At 41.8% G+C, this 24,084-nt stretch overlaps 1 long non-coding RNA gene across 1 annotated transcript in view; it reads left to right on the top strand.

The window, feature by feature from the left end:
- Window positions 1–278: 278 nt before the first annotated feature.
- Window positions 279–24,084, top strand: part of LOC131482501 (uncharacterized) — a 31,084-nt gene continuing 7,278 nt past the window's right edge. Inside the window, exons 1-2 of the long non-coding RNA XR_009247051.1 lie at window positions 279–436; window positions 14,809–14,866. This is a non-coding gene — a long non-coding RNA (uncharacterized LOC131482501). The remainder of the gene's footprint in view (window positions 437–14,808; window positions 14,867–24,084) is intronic.

The following is a 24,084-nucleotide window of genomic DNA, read 5'->3' as shown; positions in this document are numbered from 1 at the left end:
TTGGGATTCTAGATTTGAACAGGATCCTGAAGCAGAGAGGGAAGGAGGGGCCAGGAGGTGGACTGATGTGAGAGGCGACAGCGGCCCCTGCTGTTGGAAGGCTCAAGCTGCAAGAGAGGAGGCCCCTTCCAGCCTGAGGTGAAGCCCCGCCCCTCACTCCCCCTGCCTCCAGAATCCTACCTCACTGCCCCTTTACCCCTTGTGCTTCTGATTGGCTATGCATTTTCTGACGTGCTCATGGTCTGTGGGGACGGTCCAAACACGCGCGCCCGGGAAGCCCTGTGGTAGCAGGCGGGCGGTTGTTGTGGGCGCCGCCATAGCCGCGTTGCTGGTTGTGCTGGTGGAGAGGCGCAGGTGGCTGAGCCAGTGCTGCCCTGTGAGCTCCCTCCCCGCAGGAGCCTCTGCAGGACCCCCGACTCATCAGAAGCTGGGAAGGGTGAGTGTGTGAGAGCATCTCCTGAGGCCCCGGGGCGGGCGGGCGGGGGCCAGCAGGGGGAGCTTGTGGTCCTCACTCTGCAGCACTGACCTTGAACACTAGGACTCCCAGTTGAACCCATTGTGCAGTGAGGAGGGGAGAGTGCCTGGGACAGTTCGACCTTCATGTTGGGCAGGATTTCCTTTTTATTGTTTAAAGGTCTTGACTTGGGGCCCGGCAGCGTGGCCTGGCGGCTAAGGTCCTAGCCTTGAACATGCCGGGATCCCATATGGGCGCCGGTTCTAATCCCGGCAGCTCCACTTCCCATCCAGCTCCCTGCTTGTGGCCTGGGAAAGCAGTTGAGGACAGCACAAGGCTTTGGGACCCTGCACCCGCGTGGGAGACCCGGAAGAGGTTCCAGGTTTCCGGTATCAGATCGGCGCGCACCGGCCCGTTGCGGCTCACTTGGGGAGTGAAACATCGGATGGAAGATCTTCCTCTCTGTCTCTCCTCCTCTCTGTATATCCAGCTTTCCAATAATAATAATAAAAAAAATCTTTAAAAAAAAAAAAAGGTCTTGACTTGAGCCACAGCATCTCCAGTGCCCCCAGCTGAGTCCCCAGTGAAGCTCCTCCTAAGGGTCTGGGGCAGTTTTCTTGTTGCTGACACCAGAGCAGCACAGACTCCAGCAGTTAGAACAAACAGCCTTGTTTTCCTGCGAGTTTTGCTGCAAGGTTGAGGGGCAGCATGTGGTGCTGGCGTTGTGCTTGGCAGAGGCCTGGGGTGGCACAGCGACCTTGTAGACGAGCCAAGGGAGTGCATGGGGACTCACGCAAAGGGGCTTCTCTAGGAGAAACTGAGGAAGGAGCTGTGAAGGCAGCACTACTGATTTAACCTGATGGCTTCTGATATGTTGCCACCCATTCCTTTAAATTCTCACAATTGGGATTAAATATCCCCATGAGTTGTAGAGGGAATAAGTCAGGCTCAGCAAAGAGCATTAGGCAGGGAGCAAATCTCTGAATGTCCAGAACTCTTGCCTCAATGCCAGGTGCTGCTCTCTGCCCTGAAAAATCACAACACCATACACTATTTGCTGCAAGTTACAACTCAGTAAATTGTCTTTTTTTTTTTTTTTCTATCTCATGAAATGATCATTAGCTCTTTAGAAGCACTGTTTGCTGTGAACCGTAGCCATGGGAGAAAAGCAGTGAATGGCCACCTGACACAGCACAGGAAGGCATCCCTGCCCTGTGTGGGTGTGTGTGACAGTGGTTAAGATGACATTGGGACTCCTGTGTCTCCATCAGAATGCCTGGGTTTCAGTTCTGTGCAAATGCAGTGTGCAGCTACTGACTAGGCTGGGAGGCAGCAGACAGTGGCTTGGGTAGCAGTGTGCAAAACCTGACGTATTTATCTTCAACTTGTGATCCTCTACTGAAACTCTTACATGGTCCTCACTATACTCTTTTTGTTTTTCTGAGTTTCAAAATACTCTGTAACAAAAAACATGACTAACTTATCCTCTGGTTCACTCATTTCCCCCCGAAAGAGAGCAGTAGATTCGGAGTTTCCATTCAGAGTGGCAGCTAATGCCCTTAAACTTGAGGGCATCTATTGTGTTCCATTTCTGTTTAATATAGCTAAGCCCCTTGGAGCTTTGCTAATTCAGAACTCCATTCCTTGGTGACATATTAATGTCATCTAGAGAAATGATTGATGTACTCTGGGTTCTCTCAGCCTTGGCTACCTAGGGAGTAAAACCTTGGCAAAGGCCCAGGTAAATCCTAGGGTAGTGAGCTTGGGATACACAACAGTTTCATTTTGCATCCACAAGTTGGTTTAGTCAGAGGATAATTTGTACCTAGAAAGAATCTTTGTGAAGGTGAAGTGTTGGTGGCTTACAAAACTTAACAGTTTGTGAGTGTATTTTTGACTGGTTTCCTAAGTTATTTCAGTGAATATTTGCAGTGGTCCTATTCTGGTGGCAGAAAGGGTAAAAAAAATGTGAATATATTTGACTGGTTTAATAAAAAGTTAATATTATTTGTGTTCAATATCTAGGACAAGGGTCTTTTAAGTTTAACTTTATTTTTACTGGAAAGCAGATATGCAGAGATGAGGAAAGACAGAGAGGAATACCTCTGTTCATTGATTCAATCCCCAAGTGATTGCAAAGGTCTGAGCTGCGCTGATCGAAGCCAAGAACCCAGAATCTGGTTCTTAGTCTCCCATGTGGGTGCAGGGTCCCAGCGCTTTGGGCTGTTGTGTGCTGCTTTCTCAGGCCACAGGCAGGGAGTTGAATGGGAAGCCGGGTCACCAGTATTAGTACTGGCATCTACATGATACCCTGACCGCTGCAAGGAGTGGATTTTAGCAGCTAGGATACTGCTCTGGGCCCTCTACATAACTTCTTAAAGGGGACAAAAGACCCGAAAGAGCTGACACCTGCTATCCACTAACATTAACCTGCACCTGTATATAGAGATTGAGCCTTGACCCTGAGGCCTCTGCTAATTGCAGATGATGAAATAATTGAATTGTGTTGTGATTAGTTGTTGGTAGTAAACTGTTATTAAGCAAAAATAGCACAAATGATGTTATAAAACCAGTCTCAGTGAACACAACCTTAAGCTGTAGTTAAATGTGCTGCATCAGAGAGCTAAAATGCTGGAGGAGACACTGCAGGCTGTGAGGAGTTCCTGGGCCCACACTACCACATTTCTGGCTGCTTAGGATTCCCTCAGTTAGTGCAGTGAGCCCCCCCTGGGCACTGTGTCCTCAGTGAGAGTGATCCCCCAGGCCTGGGATCATGGGGGAGCTGCTGAGTGTGGATCTCCCTGTGAAGTGTAAGCAGGCTGCTTCCCAGAGCTCATTCTCGGTCATGTCCTGGTGCTTGGATTTCCAGTTTGCTCACTTAGGCAGGAAAGCTGTGCCCTGATTGGGTTGTTGCATCTTTGCTCTCTTGCAAGGAACCTGAGTTTTTTGCAATGGTCTCACAGAAAGAAAAGTAAATTCTTGACAACTTTATTTCTGCAATTTTTCAGTGGGACTGTAAACAATATCAGCTGCATACTTATTGAGAAAATGCCTTTGTCAATTCATGTCTCGGTCTCTCTGATCTTCCATCCCCAGAGGTGACTAAATCCTAGTACTGTCTGATGTTTGTGATTTCGTAAACTGAAGTTTTTTTAAGTGTTATGGTATGGTAAATAAATCCTCAAAATATGTCTTTGTTTATTTAAAAAAAATTTTGTACGTTTTATTTGTGTATGTTCAAATGAGAATTCAAGTAAGAGACAGGGCCCGGCAAGGTGGCCTAGCAGCTGATGTCCTTGCATAGAGCACTGCGTGATCCCATATGGGTGCAGATTCTAATCCCTGTGGCCCCGCCTCCCATCCAGCTCCCTGCCTGTGGCCTGAGAAAGCAGTTGAGGATGGCCCAAAGCCTTGGGACCCTGCATCCCTGTGGGAGACCCGGAAGAGCTCCTGGCTTCACATTGGCACAACCGAACAGTGACTGCACAGCCATTGCAGTCATTTGTGGAGTAAATTAGTGGACAGACTATATTTCTGTCTTTTCTCTTCTCTCTCTCTCTCTATATATATATATGTGACTTTGTGATAAAAATTAATAAATCTTTAAAGAAAAATAGGAGACTGATCATCTTCCCAATGGTTCACTATGCAGGTGGCTAAAATAACCACTGCTGAACCAAGCTGAGTCCAGGGGCCTGCAGCTTCCTCCAGGGCTTGCATGTGGGTGATCAGGGCCCAGGCACTTGGATGATCTTCCACTGCTTTTCCCAGATTAACAGAGAGCTGGGCTGGAAGTGGAACAACTGATCCATGTGGAATGCTCGTGTTGCAGTTGGCAGCTTAATACATTATGCCCCAATGCTGGCCTTTGCTTTAGTTTTTGATGTGATGACAGTAGTTGTCTTGGTTTTCATTTCTCATATGCTAATTCATTGCAAATGTTTTGCATATGGCACAATATTATTTTACAGACTGTGCATAAACTCTGAAGTGTATGAAGTATTTGTAGAGTAGAAGGATTACAGTCCAACATTTCCTCCATGTACACTTATTTTGAGTTTTCTAGCATTTGGATTGACTTTATTTTCTTCATGTAGTGTTAACTGAGATCTCTGACCACATTGCTCAGTAGCTGTTCCCACTGGCTGGGCACTGATACTGAAGCATTAACTTGTCCTGATTACTGCCAGTCGGTGTGCACCTTCCCTTGCTGTTCTATGAGAATTTCCTTTAAAGAATGTGCTGCTCTATTTAGAATCACTGGGAAGAAGCATGTGGTCCTGAAAACTGTGTGTGAAACACTGCACCAAACATCCATGCCAATTCTTGTTTTTAAATTATTTCTTTTTGTCTTATGATTTAAAAAAAATCTTATTAGTATATTTCATTTATAAAATTTATGGAGAGTGATCTACCATCTGCTGGTTAACTCCTTAAATTCCTGCAAGATTGTGACAAAGCTGAGGCAAAAACAGGAACCAGGAACTAAATCTGTGTCCATTTTAGCAGGTGCAAAGACTCACATACTTGAGAAATTTCTTGCTTGCATCCAGAGAGTGTGCTAGCAACAAGATGGAATTTGTTGTGGAGCCATAACACAAACACAGGAAGTCCAGGGTAGGGTGAGCATCTCTTAAGCAGTTTCTCATCCACTCTACTAGATGCCCACATCTCCTCATTTTAACTGAATATTTTAGATGGTGCATATTCTGTCCTCTATGAAGATATCAAGGATGTATCTCCTGAATTTGTGGGTGTTTCCATAGAGTCGCTAAAGTATATTTACAAATAATCTAAACCCAATTGTAAATAACACTGTCTCATTTCTGTAGAATTCCAGGTATACTCCCAATTTCTTGAGAAATTCAGGAATAGCCTCAACTGTTTTCTCCTATGCTGTGTAAGTTTTGTCATTCTTTTTACTTAATATCAAGAGCAACAATCTTGTTCATTTTTAGTAGTATCCTTTTGAATAAAGATTTATATGTTAAAAGGCATCAGAATGGAGAAAGTGAATGTTTGTACCGTCATTTGGTGTCAAACACTTTCAGTGACCCAACATTCAAAAATCACATTGTACTTTTTGATTAATTTCTTTATTTTTTGCTGCAAAGCATGTGAGAGACATCAGTTGTAGTGTGATGTTCACTTTCTGATGTGGTTCCCTGCTAGTGTGCTTGGAAGATAGAATAAAATGTCCCAGTTCCTTGGACACCTGCACCCCTGTGGAGCATCAGAATGGAGTTGAGGCTCCTGGTTTTGTTCTGGACCTTGCTGCCTCTTGTGGCCACATGGGGAGTAAACAACTGGAGGGAAGATCTCAGTCTGTCCGTCTTTCGCTCTTGCTGTGTAATTTTCACATTTAAGCAAATAAATGAATTGTTTTTAAATAATCAAAAAGGTGGGAGTAAGGAAAATCCCAGGGACTATGGAAATTTATCATAAAATGATAATAATGAAAGATAAAAAAAATTAATTAAGATTATATAAAATCCTGGGAAAAGAAAAGAACCTAGCATGATAGCCTAGTTGCTACAGTCCTAATCTTGCATGTGTCAGGGCACAAATTATTGTCCTGGCTGCTCCAATTACTATCCAGCTTTCTGCTTGTGACCTGGATAACAGTAGAGAACACCCCAAAGTCTTGAGATCCTGCATGTGCATGAGAGACCCAGAAGAAGCTCTTGGCTCCTGGCTTCAGATCAGCTCAACTCCGACTGTTGTGGCCACATGGGCAGTGAACCAGTGGATGGGAAGTCTTTCTCTCTTGTCTCCTCTCCTGAATCTGAATTTCCAGTGAAAATGAATAAATACTGTACAAAACAAAAATAGAATAAAGAATTTAAAAAACTCTAAATGTGTATTATACTGTGTAGATCGGTAGAATTTAAACTTTTTAGATAATGTTACTGTGAAGGGATGATTCTGATTTCCTTTTTTTTTAAGATTTATTTTATTACAAAGTCAGATATACAGAGAGGAGGAAAGACAGAGGAAGGAAGATCTTCTGTCCAATCATTCACTCCCCAAGTGAGCCACTACAGCTGGTGTGTGCTGATACGAAGCTGGGAACCAGGAAACTTCGGGTCTCCCATGCGGGTGCAGGGTCCCAATGCACTGAGCCATCCTCGACTGCTTTCCCAGGCCACAAGCAGGGAGCTGGATGGGAAGTGGAGCTGCCAGGAGTATACCTGGTGCCCATATGGGGTCCTGGGGCGTCCAAGGAGAGGACTTTAGCCACTAGGCCATGCTGCTGGGCACGGATGAATTTTATTTCTAAAACTTCTACATAATTTGAATCACGAAGTACTTCAATACTATTGCAAGGTAAAGTGCAGTGTTTGTGTACATATACAACCTAAGCTGAGTAAACCAGGTGCCCAGGCTTTCCATGTATCTTTGCTTTTACGGAAAACAGGGTGCTTCATCTAGTTTTTTGGATAAGCTTATCCTATTGTGAACTGTAGTCACCACACACTGGGATGGGTCACTGGATCTTGTTCCTTCTGTCTCACTTTCTTTGCTCCCTGTTCTACCTCCTTCCTTTCCCCTGGTCTCACTCTTCACAGTCTGTAATAATCACCACTCAAAGTGCAGCTGGGAGTTTTTGACTTATATATATATATAACATGCTAGATCTATTTGTACATTTTCCTGAATTTATCATATCCAGTTTCATTTCTTTTACAGTGAATAACAATATTTTATTTTTAGTGGCTGAATACAGTCTTGGTGTCCATTAGGTTTCATTATCAACAAAATCAGGGAAAAAGCATTCAAAAGCAAATAAAGTTGAGTCTCTTGATTCCAATTTCGGTGCATTTTATTTCCTTCTCTTATTTACTTTCTTTGGGAAAATATTAAACAACAGTGAAAAGTTGACATTCTTATTTGATTGCAAATCTTGGAAGAAATATATCAATATACCTCAGTTGATGTATATTTGAATATTTGTAGGTTTGCTCAACTTATCTATGTACATTATTGTAAAATAAATGTAGCATTTTACTGAATGTTTTCAGAAAGATGTTTTTATTTTTTTTTATTTTTTTAAGATTTTATTATTATTGGAAAGCCGGATATACAGAGAGAGGAGAGACAGAGAGGAAGATCTTCCATCCGATGTTTCACTCCCCAAGAGAGCCGCAACGGGCCGGTGCGCGCCAATCCGATGCCGGGAACCAGGAACCAGGAAACTTCCGGGTCTCCCATGCGGGTGCAGGGTCCCAAAGCTTTGGGCCATCCTCGACTGCTTTCCCAGGCCACAAGCAGGGAGCTGGATGGGAAGTGGAGCTGCCGGGATTAGAACCGGCGCCCATATGGGATCCCGGGGCTTTCAAGGCAAGGACTTTAGCCGCTAGGCCACGCCGCCGGGCCCAGAAAGATGCTTGTGTGAAGGATTTGGTGTGTTGATTTGCATTTGTTGCCCTATTTTCTACATCCTCAGGCTAGATATGCTTTGATTATTATGCTTTGTTGAATTCACTTTATGTGTATTATGTGAGGAAATTTTAGTGGTTTATGATTTTTAAAAAAATTTTTTTTTACATTTTATTAATATTGCTCTCAGTTTATGATACTGCAGCATATTCTCTTATGCCCTCCTCAAACCCCTCCCCCCACCTGGTTCCTCTTACTAACATTTAGTTCTTCATACTCAGTCATATGCCCGTCATTGAGGGCATATGATAGAGTCCAGAATCCTATTGTCAAGATGTAGTAAACAGTTTTGTTGTAAGTCCATCTTTATCTGGAAATAGAGATGCATCCATTCTGTTCTCGCACTGCCCATCTGAGATCTGCTGCCCTTCTCTGCTTCTGGTCAAATCAATCGGACCAGCAGGATGGACAGGTCTTTGTCTGGGTTCACCTCCCGAGCTCCCAATGAAAGTCCCTCCCCACCTGGTTGCTGGTGGAGTTCCGGCTGCTGGTGGAGTTCAGATCGCCATGCTGCTGGAGGATCAGTCACTGCAACATCACAACATTGTGTCTTCTGCTGTCCTGTGTCTGTCAGTCTCCAGGTACCCCTCTGCTGTTGTTCTGTCCTTTCCTATTTTCTGGAATAGGTCCTCTCTGCTTCACCCTGATTAAATGATCTTCCGTCCGTTTAAACATGTCCTCAAAGAATTCTGCCATCTTGATTATCTCGGTTTATGATTTTTTAAAACTAGACTTCCAGGCTATGAAGTTATTTTATAAGGAGCATTAAGAAATAAATACACCGAAGTCTAATCACGCTACAATGGAGATTGCATTTTGACTGAGCAATTACATTGTGTTTGTCAATTTGAAACACAGTCAGATGTAAGTTAAGTCACCCACTGTTGATTCAGTCTAGTTTTGGAATCTAAATATTGTTAGGCCCAGGATAAATTTGGAACTGTTTTTTTCCCTTTCGATGGTTTGCAATAATTCTAGAAAATTTGGTGTTAATTTGGTAGAATTTAGTAATGGAAACACCTGCTGTTGACCTTTGGCTGAAGGCATTTTATTTCTGATTCATTGTTACTTACTGTTAATTTTGTCAGGTTTTTAGTGTCTTTCTGATTCACTTTGATAGGCTAACACTAAGTATCCAGAAATGATGAACAACTTATTTGGTTATAATTACTGTTGGTAATCTCTAGTGATCCATTGTATTTCTTTTTTTCTTTCCGGTAAAGATCAATTTTGTCAATAGGAAAGGCAGAGTTATAGAGAAAGAGAGAGAGTTAGAATGCAAGACCGCCATCGGCTTTATCCCTCTCCAAGTGACTGCAATGGCTAAAGCAGGACCAGGCTGAAACCAGGAGTCAGTGAATTCTTCCAGTTCCCCCACATCAGCACACAGACTCAAGCCCTTGGGACATCCTCTGAATTCCAACATGCATTAGCAGGGACCTGGATCAGAAATGAAGCAACCAGGACTTGGAGTGGCATCCACATGGGATTGTCAAATCACAAGCAGTGGCAGAACCCACCTGGTCCAAATAGCTCTGATCACTATAATTTTGTGAAAGCAGTTTTAATGTGTTCCTTTTCTACTTTTATATACATAAATCTATCTTTTATCTTTCCTTTTTTAGATTTTTTTTATTTTAAAGATTTATTTTTATTGTAAAGCCATATATATATATGTTAGGAGAGACAGAGAGAAATAACTTCTTTCTGCTCATTTACTCCTCAGGTGGACGCAATGGCCTGAGCTGTGTCGATCTGAAACCGTGAGCCTGGATCACTTTTGGGTCTCCCACACAGGTCCAGGATCCTAAGGTTTTGGGCCATCCTCAACTGCTTTATTAGGCCACAAGCAGGGATGGGAAGTGGGGCTTCCACGATTAGAACCTGTGCCTATATTGGATCCTGTTGCCTTCAAGGCGAGGTCTTTAGCCACTAGGCCACTGCACAGGGCCCTAGATTTTATTTAAAAAAAAAATTTTTTTTTTAAGATTTTATTGTTATTGGAAGGTCAGATATACAGAGAGGAGGAGAGACAGAGAGGAAGATCTTCCATCCAATGTTTCACTCCCCAAGTGAGCCGCAACGGGCCGTTACACGCCGATCCGATGCCAGGACCAGGAACCTCTTCTGGGTCTCCCACGCGGGTGCAGTGTCCCAAAGCTTTGGGCCATCCTCGACTGCTTTCCTAGGCCACAAGCAGGGAGCTGGATGGGAAGTGGGGCTGCCGGGACTAGAACTGGTGCCCATATGGGATCCCGGGGCTTTCAAGGCGAGGACTTTAACTGCTAGGCCACGCCGCAGGCCCTAGATTTTATTTTTATTGCAAATAAGATATACAAAGTTGCAGAAAGACAGAGAAGAATGTTTCCCATCCATCGATTCTCTCCCCAAGTGGCCACAGCAGCATGAGCAGCACTGATCCATAACCAGGAGCCAGGAGCTTCTTCTGGGTCTCCCACACAGGTCCATGGTTGTAAGGTTTTTGGCCATCCTTGACTGTTTTCCCAGGCCACAGCAGGGAGCTGGATGAGAAACGGGGCTGCCCGGATTAGAACCGGTGCCCAAGTGGTATCTTGGCACTTGCAAGGTGAGGACTTTAGCCCCTAGTCTACCATGCAGGGCCTTAATTTTTCTTAATCTAGCTAAAGGTTTATTAATTTTGTCTTTAAAAAATTCAGTGTTTCCATTGTCTTCAGTATTGCTTAATTTAGTTAATTCATTTCATTTCTTCACCAATCATTATTTTGAATTTCCTGTAACTACTCCTAGGTTGTTTTGTTTTGTTTTATTTTGTTTTCTTGTTTTTGAAATTTTTCTGGGACTTTGAGATCAGTAATTAAGTTGCTTATTTGACTTTGTTGTTGCTGTTGTTATTTTAAGTGTTAGGCATCTAAAGTCATAACCTTTGGTTTCTATATTGCTCTGATGGTGGGTTCTTTCTCATTGGCAATAAGAAGTATAGTGGAAAATAAGAGTGTACTGTGGTTGCCATAAAAATACACTATAGAATGTCTGTCTTGAATCACATTCATTTCTTGTGTTTCTAATGATTGAAAGCTTAAGAACAGGTGGTATTAGATTTGGTTTCTGCTGAGGTCACACCCTGTCCGACTCACAGGCTCCATCTTCCTGTACCCTCATGTGGTGTTTCCTGTGTCCATGTGCATCCTTTTCTAAAGGAACCTAAGGCATTTTGAAACATTCTCAGTTATCGTAGTTTCTGGTAATTACCTTCTTTAAAAAACATATTTGTAGAAAATTCAAGATTTGGTCAAGGCAGGGAGACTTAGTGTTATTTGATCCTCGAACTGGTTCCTCCCTGATCTGCATTCCAGGCAATTGCAGCTGAGAACCCAGCCCTCCACCTCCTGCTGACTGCCAGCAGATGACATCTCTGCTTTTTCTGTGCTCAGTTGCCTGTTGCAAGAACCATGCTCTGGCTGAGTGGTGCTGAGAGGTATGGGCCCAGGGCCTGCCAGGGTGATGAGGCTCTTGATTGGTCCTGAGGACACCTAGATCCCATCTTCACCATATGCAGTGTCCATTGTGGGTGAATCTCTATAGAAGCAGCACATTTGCAGTGACTTTGGACTGGAAGTATTAAAGGTATTACGGAGAAGTCCAGAGAGGACTGATTTTCTTTTCTTTTTTCTTTTCTTTTCTTTGAAATAAACATTATTTTAAAATGTATTTTTATTTGAAAGAAAGCATTACAGAAAAAGAAACAGAAAGAAGCAGAGACAGAGGCATCTACCATCTGGTGGTTCCCTCCCTAACTGTCCTTATTAGCTGAAGGTGGCTGGTGCTAGTTAAGAGCTTGGAGTTTATCCTAGCCTTCCACACAAGCACAGGTGCTCAAAGACTTGGACCATCCTGACTGCTTTCCTAGCCATTAGCAGGGAGCTGAATTGCAAGCAGAGCAGCCCAAGTGGCAGCAGCACCCATATGGGATGACAGCACAGATGGTGGATGCTTAGCCACAGGATGCTGGTGCCATCTTGTTGTGTGTTTTTGTTTTAGAGGCCAGGACAGAGAGCATGGAGAGAAATTGCTCTCAGAAGCTGGTTTCCTACCCAAATTGTTATACCATATTAGATTAAGTTAAAACTGGGAGCTAATGAGGCATGTATGGCAGTACAGCATGTTTATTAAGTGATATGTATACCCATGGTATCCTTCAAGATTGCTAGCACAGGATTTGACTACTTCTAATGAGCAACTTCCTGGATAGACAGCAAAAATGTCCCACCAAAGTGGGTTTCTAGCTATCCCTATGGGAGCATGGATGCATTCCGCATTTCTACATTTGGCTTGAGTCATCTGCATACCTGACTTTCCAAATAATAATAAAAATCTGTAACAAAAAAGAGTTCCTCCTTTCTAATTTTGGCTTGACTCAGCTTGGCGCTTGTAAGTGTGTGTAGCATGAACCACCAGATATAAGCTCTGCTTGCATTTCAAATAAATAAATATTTATTACTAGCTGGAAGCTATGTGTTAAATCTAAGTATTCAACATAACTGAAATGTCTGCTTGAACTTCATATTTCAGTGATGTCCCAGGGTGGATTTGTGCAGGCAGGTATAATGCAATCAGGCATGGTGCTTGCATTCAAACCAGACACTCTTGGTTGTATTGCTGCCAAGCAGAAACTTTACCACTGTGATCAACTCTAACAGTTTTTACAAGGTATAAATAGCTAAAAATTGATGGTGGTGCCTCAGCTATAGCTTGGCAGTGAAAAACTGGGCAAACAGAGACTCTTAGATGGACTACGTCAACCAGTGGATTCTGCAACAATTATTTCATGCTTGGGCTGGTGAGATTAGCTGTAATTCATAACTGTTCAACTATCAAAAACTTAAGCAACACCTTTGGAGCATGCTACACAACAGGGACCTGGGATGGGTGGGAGACTGCGTAGGGCTTCTCCCTTAAAATCCCACTTTACCTCAGATACATGAAGGAAACAATGTGGAAATAACAGTCTTACCCACTTTCCTGTAACCCTTGAACCTTTTTACCCTAATTAACTATGTAAAGATTGTCAAAAATATATCTTAGAAAATGGAGAAAAAAAAGAAAGGCTTTGCAGAAAAAAAATTGATGGTGGGGATGGTCATAATTGAAAAACAATGAATTTAATTTGTAAATTTTGTGTTGAATTCTTAGGTGATTTTTAGCACTGGAAATGGAAGAAATAAATCATTTAAAAAATTTCAGGTGCATTTTACTAGGTCAAACTGCAATCTGCATTAAACGTGATTTTCCTCTATAGGGTATTCTGCATTTAATATAAATGTAAGCATAAGGCATGGTCACACATCAGTGACATGAATTACAGTGATTGTTTCAGGTCCAGAGTTTTTTGGGAAAGGGAACATTAATGTGCTTGTCTTTGAAGAATGGGTTATAGAATGAAGTAATAAAAAAAAAAAATCAGGGCCCAGCTTGCTTGCCTAGAGGCTAAAGTCTTCACATTGAACATGCCAGAATCCCATATGCATCAGTACTAATCCCAGCAGCCCCACTTCCCATCCAGCTCCCTGCTTGTGGCCTGAGAAAGCAGTCGAGTACAGCCCCAAGCATTGGGACCCTACATTCGTGTGGGAGATCTGGAAGAATTTCCTGGCTCCTGGATTTGTATCAGTGCATACCAGCCATTGCGGTCACTCGGAGATTTAATCATCGGGTGGAAGATATTAAAAAAAAATATGATATTAAAAATTAGTGGCTAAAGTCCTCGCCTTGAAAGCCCTGGGATCCCATATGGGCGCCGGTTCTAATCCCGGCAGCTCCACTTCCCATCCAGCTTCCTGCTTGTGGCCTGGGAAAGCAGTCGAGGACAGCCCAAAGCTTTGGGACCCTGCACCCCCATGGGAGACCTGGAAGTTTCCTGGTTCCTGGTTCCCGGCATCGGATTGGCGCAGCACCGGCCCGTTGCGGCTCACTTGGGGAGTGAAACATCGGATGGAAGATCTTCATCTCTGTCTCTCCTCCTCTCTGTATATCTGGCTTTCCAATAATAATAAATCTTTAAAAAAAAAATATGATCAGACACCTAAGGTACATGAGAACATTTTTAATAGTAATAAGTCAAAAAGGCTAATCTTTGGTGCTTGCGTTGTGGTGTAGTGTGCTAGATCACTGCTGGTCATATGGCATAGAATATTGCACTGCCCGGAAACAAAAGAAATCCCAGAGCCCATGGAATTGTATCATAAAATTAAAAATAAAATAGAGAAGAAAAAAAGAAAGTAGAATGCCGAAATATGTATAAAATATCAGTTGCAGAAGTGTCTTTGGGAAGTTCTTTTAATTGAATTTGAAATGTAATTCTTTATTACTCACCAAGATATACCCTCAAATCAACTTAAAATATGTTATTCTAGATACAGTATGTTTCTTTGCAATCATTTTCATAAATACTATGTATATTTGAAAGGGGAATTGCAGAGAGAAGAGAGATGTTCCATCAGCTGTTTGATTCACTTCCAAGATGTCAGGGTTCTGCCATGCTTGGTCCAGCAACAGGAATCTATGTAGGTTTCCCAGAGGGTTCTTGGAACCCACCCACTGTGTTCCAGGCATAATAGCAAGGTGAGGAATTTAGTCACTAGGCTGCAGTGCCAGTCCCAGTAACATTAGTTTTAAATAAATAGTAATTATTTGCATTGACCTAATGATTACTTGACTTTAATCACTGCCAATTATTGGAATTATTGATACTATTTCCAGGATGCCTCCTTGTCCCTTGTAAGGCACTATTCTTGCCCAGGGAAGCTGACGGCTTTTATTTTCCAGCCACTGTGTCTGCCTCCAAGTTGACGTTGCTTAGCACAGTAGGAACCACTGAAAAGGCTAGGAACAATCAACACCAATGCATAACTCCCTGTCTCCACCTTCTCTTGCAGGTGTAGCCCTGCAGTCTGCTACATGCTTCCCAGGCTGAAGAACACCAACACACCTTCAGTAAGTTGTTTACTTCTCAGCTGGCTTTACATTGTATTTGAGGAGTATGATGATAGTTTTTAAGCAAAAATGAAAAAAAATGTGAGAGAAAGAAGGTAAAATTTTGATGACAAAACATTGGAACTGTCAAAGCTGATTGAAATGTCCTCTCTAGGTTTTCTGTTTTATATATATATAGTCTTATTTATTTATTTATTTATTTTTAAAAAAGATTTATTTTTATTGCAAAGTCAGATATACAGAGAGTAAGAGAGACAGAGAGGAAGATCTTGCATCCAATGATTCACTCCCTAAGCGACAGAAATGGCCCATGCTTTCCAAAATGAAGCCAGGAGCCCAAATACTCTTCTGGGTCTCCCACATGGGTGCAGGGTCCCAAGGCTTTGGGCCATCCTCGACTGCTTTCCTAGGCCACTAGCAGGGAACTGGATGGGAAGTGGATCTGCCGGAATCAGAACTGGTGCCCATATGGAATCCTGACATGTTCAAGGTGAGAACTTTAGCCACTATACTACTGCAATTTGCCCGGTCTGAGATATATTGACAGTAAGCCGACAGCAGTATTAAAATGAATAAAACAGTGTCAGGGTATGTCAGTGTGGTGGGGTGAATGCATGCAATTACAGTGCACCTGATTCTAGTCCTGGCTACTCCACCCTTTCAATCCAGCCTACTACTAATGTTTCTGAGAAGCATGTGGTGGTGGTATAAGTCCTTGCATATGTCCCACTCACATGTGAGATACAAGAGGGAGACCTGGAGTCAGTCTGACACAGCTACAGCTAGTAAATGCACTCAGAAAAAAAACTGTACAAAACATCTGTTTTTCTGTCATTCATCCTGTCAAATAAATAGTGACATTGTAAAAGCAGTGTAAATATCTTTCCATCTAGGTTCAAGGTTAGTTTTTCAGCAGTGGTATTTACATTATACAAAATACAAGATAACATCATTGCATATCAGGTATGAGATGAGTAGAAGGTTCATTGGGAAAAGCAACCTGACATTTGATTACCAGATTTACTTAAGCCATCCTTGTGGCATGTTTGAGATAACATGTTACACTGCTGCGTGCAATGCCAGCATTCCATATAAGGACCAGTTAAGTCCCTGATGTTCACTTCCTGATCTACTTCCCTGCTAATGTGCTTGGGAGATAGCAGAAAATGTGTCAGTTCCTTGGACACCTGCACCCCTGTGGAGCATCAGAATGGAGTTCAGGCTGCTGGTTTTGTCCTGGATTTTGCTGCCTCTTGTGGCCACATGGGGAGTAAACCAGTGGCGGGAAGATCTTTCTGTCTGGCTGGCTTTGACTGCTGCTTTGTAATTCTCAGTTTTAAGTAAGTAAATTGTTTTGTGTGTTTTTTTTTTTTTTTTAGGAATTAAAAAAAACCACTGTACTTTATACTTTGTCAATTGGGGACTGTTTAATTTCTTTTTAAAATTACTTTTAGTTTTGGTGATTTTTTACATTGTTGTATAGAGTGGTTGGTCAAGGCTACAGGAAGTTAGGTGAGATCACCATTTCCACATTCTCTTTCTCTTCCTGTATCTGGGGGAAGGGAGGCGATAAAGGAAGAAGCCACACCCAGTCTCCCAACTATCCCATGATCCCTGATGTGTGGCATACTCTCAGGTTTTGATAGTTCAGCAGTTCTGAATTACTGCCGATCTCGCCATTCAAGCACAGTGAAATCTGTGCAGAATCCACTGGTTGATATAGTCCCACTTAGAGTCTCCATTTGTCCATGTATTCACCTCCAGCACTTGTCTGGGGTAGTTGATTAGCTTGTTCTATTCTTCGTGCTCTGTTATGGTACAAGTGTCCTCTGCATGCTCTAATGTATTACCATATCCTCTGTGTGCACCTGAATATACTGTTCACTGCTGCATCGAAGCCACTGAGGAGGCCTGGTTCTATCAAATACCCTCCATTGTCAGTCCCTGGAACCTGCAGTTCTCTCCATGGTTGGAGTTCTGAATCCAGTGATTCAGTTGGGGGGGTGGATCCCCAAAGAAACTTGATCTGATGTGATCCCAGACCTAATTCTTGTGTGTGCATGCCAGTAGAGGGTCCAGCACATTCCATCACCCCAATCAGCTTAAGCACATGTTGGTGGTTCATATTGTTGGATCAGATCTGTCTCTAGCCCTCTCTTCTATACATACCAATGAGTGTTGCAGTCTATTAGAGAGGTGCTTACTATTTCCCTCATGGGCTCTCTCCCACCCTGGGTCTTGCACTCTAGGTGTTTCTGCAGTTTAGCTTGGAAGAATTTGCCCCACCCCCTCTGCTGGACCCATCATCTGCTAAGTGATACTGTGGCAAAGCCCATCCAACCCAATCCTAACCCACTCTGGCTTATGCACATACCAGTAGGTACAATCTGTCCACCTTGGATTTTCCCTGTTCCATAAACATGCAGGCCAACAAATGTTATAGCCCTGCCTGGACTGGTCTGCCCAAATACCAGCTCTCACATGCACCATTGGGACTAGTGGCTCAGTGGAGGAGCTCCTTACAGCCCTCTACTGGGTTTGCCTGCTTTCCCACGAGTCTCACTTTTAATGGTTATGTGCTGTGGCCCAGTGTGGCATAGCATAGCTCACCTCGGCATTTGCCATTGAGCGCTACAGCTTGTCTCATCCCAGCTTGCCCCCGGTTCAAGCTCGCATTGTTGGAGGCTACAGCTAGCCAGTCCGACCAGCTGCCAGTCCCATCCCTAATGTGAATTGTGTGGTGTTGTGGCCCAATTTGGCATGATCCACATACTATTTCTGACTCTCAGATTTGCCAGTGGGTGATATGAACTGGCCTAGCCTGGTTTGCCCCAGACCTGAGCCAAAGGTATGCCCTTGGGTACTATAACCTGGCCTGCTCTAGGCTGTTCCCTGTCATGGTTTTTGCTCTCACCTGCAGGGACTGTGTCCCAACAGAGGAAATGTACAACCTCTTCCATGAGAACTTATCCCAATGCTAGATGAGTGGGTCCATGGTGCAGTCCTACTTCGTCGATATCCTGTCTTAGCAGGAACAGTGGCCTTTCCTGATTGGCCCTCAACCCATTCTGTTTTTTTCTGTTGGATATTACAGCCCAGCCCAGGATCGTCCACATCCAGTTCATACATAGCTCAACAGGGAGAGATGTAGCTTAGTCCATCCTACATTAAGCGTACTGGAAATCTAGAATCACAACTAATTTACTTTCTTTTTTAGTATATTATTTTAGTGTATTTTTATTTCTGTGACTTTTATTTCCTTACCTTGCCCACTTTATTTGGGTGAATATTAACTTACATAACAATAAAAAGTAGTCATTCTAATTTGGTCATGTATCTTAGAGGAGATGCTTTTGGTTTTTTGGCCTTCAGTTGTGTGAAGGCTATAGGTTTGTTATCTGTAGATATTATTTTATTGAGGCCTATTTCTGTGTACCTCAACTGAGATAAATTTGGATATATTTATGTATTTGTAGATTTCCTCCACTTACATATATGTTATTACAAAATAAATGTAGAAGTTCATTGAATGCATTCTATAAGGTGACTTCAACAATGCTTATCCTTCATTTGGTTTGTTGATTTTCATTAATTGGTCCATTTTCTACATTCTCTAGTTAGGTGCACCTTGGCTAGTACATGTGAGCTTATTGTTGTGATGTTTCATTTTTACATGTGTTATAGGAATATATTTATTAAAGATTTTAATTATTGCAAAATCAGATATATACAGAGGAGAGACTTAGAGGAAAATCTAAGGTCTGATGGTTTACTTCCCAAGTGGGGAAGCGTGGGCTGCTGGGGTTAGAACTGGTGACCACATGGGATCTCAGCTCATGCAAGATCAGGACTTTAAGCCACAAGGCCAGTGCCCTGGACCCGATGATAAGAATTTTACATCTATTTTATCAGGTGTATTGTTCTATGACTTTGATGATATTAAGCTGGATTTCTGGACTATGAGCAATCATTTCAGAAGAAACATTAAGTAAATATATACAGAACTAATTATATAACAATGGAGATTACATTTTTGCTGAGCTATTGCATCTTTCTTTTTTATTATTATTTTTTAAGATTTATTCATTTTATTACAGTCAGATATACACAGAGGAGGAGAGACAGAGAAAAAGATCTTCCGTCCGATGATTCACTCCCCAAGTGAGCCGCAACGGGCTGGTGTGCGCCAATCTGAAGCCAGGAACCTGGAACCTCTTCCGGGTCTCCCACAGGGGTGCAGGGTCCCAATGCATTGGGCCATCCTCAACTGCTTTCCCAGGCCACAAGCAGGAAGCTGGATGGGAAGTGGAGCTGCCAGGATTAGAACCGGCGCTCATATGGGATCCTGGTGCATTCAAGGAGAGGACTTTAGCCACTAGGCCATGCCACCGGGCCCCATCTTTTATTTTTAATCCTATTTTAAACAGTAAGTCATAGTTGAAGATCATTCTACTGCTAATTCAGTCTAGTTTAGGAACTCAAGTATTGTTCGGCTCAGCCTAATTTTGGAATGCTTTTCGTCGTTTTAGTTTTTTTTATGTAATTCTAGAAACTTGGTGTTAATTTGGTAGAATCTAGCAGTGAAGACACCTAGTGTTGACCGTTGCTTTGAAGAGATTTATTCCTGATTCACTGCTAACTGCCTGTTGGTTTTCTCAAGTTTTTTGATGTCTTTCAAATTCAGTTTGTAGGCTACTGTTAAGTATCCAGAAATTAAGCATTTTTTTCACTATTTATTTGTTTATAACTGCTGTTGACTGTCCTTAGTGATCCATTGCACATCCTGTTTTTTTTTTTTCCTGGTTTGTTTTTTGTTTGTTTTGTTTTGTTTATTCTTGTAAAGACTTATTTTATCAGACCTGGTGCAGTGGCCTAGCAGCTAAAGTCCTCACCTTGAACATGCTGGGATCCCATATGGGCACTCATTCTAATCTTGTTGGCCCCTCGTTCCATCCAGCTCCCTGCTCGTGGCCTGATAAAGCAGTCGAGGATGGCCCAAAGCTTAGGAAACTTGCACCCGTGTGGGAGACCAAGAGAAATTTCCTGCTTACTGGCTCCGGATCAACGCAGGTCTGGCTGTTGCTGTCACTTTGGGAATGAATCATTGGATGGAACATCTTCCTCCCTGTCTCTTCTCCTCTCTGTATATCTGACTTTGCAATAAAAAATCTTTAAAAAATTATTTTATTTATATATAAGGCAGAACTATAGAGAAAGAGGGAGAGTTAGGAAGATTTTCCTTCTGTTTTATCCCTTTCCAAGTGACCATGGAGGTTAAAGCAGGACCACATTGACGGAAATGAACAGATGTTTCTCAAAAGAACAGATACAAATAGCTAACAAACATATGAAAAGATGCTCAGGCTCTCTAGCCATCAGAGAGATACAAATGAAAACCACCTTGAGGTACCACCTAACTCCTGTGAGACTGGCCTACATTCAGAATTCGAAAAACAACACATGCTGGCGTGGATGTGGGGAAAAAGGTACCCTCCTTCACTGCTGGAGGGAGTGCAGGCTAGTACAATCATTGTAGAAATTCATATGGAGAGTGCTTGGAAAATTGCAAATAAACCTGCCATATGACCCAGCAATCCCGCTCTTAGGAATATACCCAAAAGAAGTAAAATCTGCATACGAGAAGGGGATCTGTAATCCTATATTCACAGCAGCACAATCCACAATAGCAATGTCATGGAAACAAACCAGATGTGCGTCTAAGGAAGAATGGTTAAAAAAACTGTGGTATATTTACTCAATGGAATATTATTCAGCTGTCAAGAAGAACGATATTATTCTATTCAAAACCAGGTGGTCCCAACTAGAAACTATTATGCTCAGCAAAATGAGTCAATCACAAAAGAATAAATACCATATATTCTCTCTCATTTAAGGAAGCCAACATGGAAAGGTGGAGTTCATCAAGTGCCCATGGAGTATGCGATGGAAACATAGTTCCTAAGAGACTTCTGTGTTTTCTTTTAGTTAAGCATGTGCTGCCTACTCAGTGACACATGACTTAATCAAGGTGTTACAATTTGTCGTTGACGTTGTTGCTGCTGTTATTCATGCTGTGATTGATGTGTTAAATTTGTATTAGTCAGTCATTTTCCTTGTAAAATGCTATGATTTATAGTTAGCTGAAAGAGCTGTGCATTTAGTTTAATCAGTATGTGTAAAAGTGCATATGCAGTGTTAGAGATGGGAATCATTGAAAAGATGGTTGATGTTACTGTTAAAATTATTGCACTTCTTTATATTTAGTTCTGATCTAAATATAGATTGCTGCAAGTCAGGTCCCAGGGCAAGAGATGGTGAAAATTCTCTGTTCTAGGCATGTAGGCATTCCATGGATGAAGTAACAGCAGAGTATATTTAGCATGTTGTGAACATGAATATGGCAAATTGGCAGGCTCCGTCAGTTGCTGGCAATAGTTTAGAGTGATGACAAATATTATTTTGATTTTTTTTGTGTTATTTAGTTATGAGGAAAGTATATGGTAAGCAGTCCATTTGATGGTTTACTAATTTCCTCATTGTTGAGAAGTCCGAGTTGATTATGTATTTAATATGATAACCATTTGTGTGCTGTGAATTGTATTAAGAGTTATGTAGGGCAGAGTTGATGCTTACTAAATGTACAAAATGTATTGATGAGATTAGCCAGTTAAATCTTTTCACCAGTAAGGCACTCAACAGCCAATGAGATATTTATTAAAAATGTCAAGTAAATCCTCTTATTTTTGTATCATAGTGTCAAATAGCAGTAAAACAAACATGTTAAGATCCTTAATCTACTGCTATGTTTCACTGTAAAATTTACCTTTGTTAAAATTTGCTTCTGTTCAAATTTGTTGAGATCGCACGTAGAAGTATCCTAATATTACTTTGACTGGTATTTTCTAATTACTGCATAATATTTTGGGAATGCAAATTTTATTTGTATGTCAACTACAGTTAAGCATGTGCCGTTTGTTTTTCTTACTCAGGTTTTGTAATTTGATGGAATGTTTTTATCACAATTTAATAAATGTTTGCTTTATTTAATAAAAAAACAAAATAACAACAATAATTTTTGAAAAAAAAAAAGAAAGATTTTCCTTCTATTTTATCTCTTTCCAAGTGACCATGGTGGTTAAAGCAGGACCAGATTGAAGCTTCTTCCCAGTTCTCCCAGATCAGTACAGGAAGTCAAGCACTTGGGACATCCTCTGCATTCACACGGGCACTAGAAGGGAGCTAGATCAGAAATAAAGCAGCTGGGCCTGAATGATAACCTAGTGGGTAAAGTCCATGCTTTGCACATGTTGGGATTCTGTATCAGTGTTGGTTCTAATCCTGGCAGCCCCACTTCTCATCCAGCTCCCTGATTGTAGCATGGGAAAGCAGTGGAGGCTGGCCCAAACACATGAGGCCTTGCATGTGTGTGAGACCCGGAAGAAGCTCTGAGTTCCTGGCTTCAAATCTGCTCAGCTCCGGCCTTTGTGGCCACTTGGGGAGTGAATCAGCAGATGGAAGATCATCCTCTCTGTCTCTCCTCCTTTTTTTTTTTTTTTTTTTTTTGTATATCATGCTTTCCAATAAAAGTAATGTTTATAAAAAAAAAAAAGAAAAAAATGCAGCAGCTCTTTCATCTCACAAGTAGTGACAGAACCCACTTTGTCCAGACAGCCCTGATCCACTCCTCTACTGTGATACCAATTGTAATATGTCCCTCTTCTTTTTGATGTTATATACTTGAGCCTACTTTTTGATTAATCTAGTAAAAGATTTATTGATTTTGTTTTCCTTTTAAGAACAATGAATGTTTCCTTTGTCTTCAGTATTGCTGAATACAGTTTTTATTCATTTCTTCATTAATCTGTATTTTGAATTTCCTGCTTCTACTCCTAGACTTGGCTTCTTATTTTTCGGAGAGTTGGAGATCAGTGCTTAGGATGCGATTTGACATTTTAGTTGCTATTGTTCAGGTGTTGACCATGTAAAGTGAAAACTTTTGATTTCTATATTTCTCTGATCATGGTTGGTTCTTTCTCATTGGCAATAGGAAGTATAGTTAGAAATAAGAGTGTGCTTTGGTTGCCATAAAAATATGCTCCAGAATGTGTGTATTGAATTTCAGTAATTCATTTCTTATGGTTCTTTTTTTAAATTTTATTTTGATGATGTTTACACATTTGAGAAGGGAGCATGCATGCACATGTGGATACTGATTAAACTAGGAAGGATCGAGAATTAGGGGAAAGTGGATGAGACCATTGTTTCCAAATTCTCTTCTTTTTGTGTCTGGGGGATTGTGGAGAGAAGGAGAAAAGCCACTCCCAGAATCCCTACAATAGAACCGTGGATGTATAATGGCCATCTTATTTCCAGGGTCCCTGATGTGGAGCATGCTCTGAGGGTTCTGTTTAAGTGATTTCCATAGGAAATCCTTCCACGGTCCATTGGTTGACATTCCAACTAGTTTCCATTCATCCATATCTTTAGTGTCAATGCTTGCCTGGGGTAGTTGTCCAATCTTTTCTACCCTCCTTCATGTGCAGGCTCCAACGGACTGCCATACCCCCTATGTGCATCTGAGCATGTTCATTCAACAAATGAGGAGGCCCAGTTCTGATACATGAACTCCAAAGTTAATGCACAGTTTCTACATTTGTCCAAATTTTTGGAGTTCTGTGTCCATTGGATCAGTGGTCAGTATTGCGACGGACCGGCTCGGCTGGGAGCAATCAGTCCAACGGGAACAGGACCCCGGGAACGGTGGGCAAGGATTTGGCTAGTGACAAACAGACACGACAACTCAAGGCAGTTGTATCTGAGTGCATTTTGCAAAAGCAAGGCATCAGCTTATATGCAATAGATTATTGCAAAGGGACATTTTCTTGCTTATTCATGTGGTTACATTTCTACAAACAATTATTCCAGGGAGGTAAGCGGGTCTGATGAAAAAAGATTGTTCTCTAATAGCCTGGTGACAGACTGCAGTTGCTGTTTCTTGTGGACACAGTTTGGCACTAGCTACAGTTTTAATCATTAAGCAGTTAGCTAATATTGTGTTTTGTGCCTTACATTGGTTTCAATATTAACTTGTCTATTTTTCTTAGCTTTTCTTCCTGTATGGCTTTTTAAGCTATAGATTTCTACTATAATCTTCTTTTTTAAAATTTCTCAAAAATAGTCCTAGGTAGATCTATTAAAGCTAGTGACTTAATAGTTTT

This window comes from Ochotona princeps, chromosome 18 (assembly GCF_030435755.1).
Source record: "Ochotona princeps isolate mOchPri1 chromosome 18, mOchPri1.hap1, whole genome shotgun sequence".
In the NCBI taxonomy this organism is placed as follows: Eukaryota; Metazoa; Chordata; class Mammalia; order Lagomorpha; family Ochotonidae; genus Ochotona; species Ochotona princeps.
The sequence above is the reverse complement of the archived record's forward strand: the minus strand, read 5'-3'. Positions and strand labels throughout refer to the sequence as shown.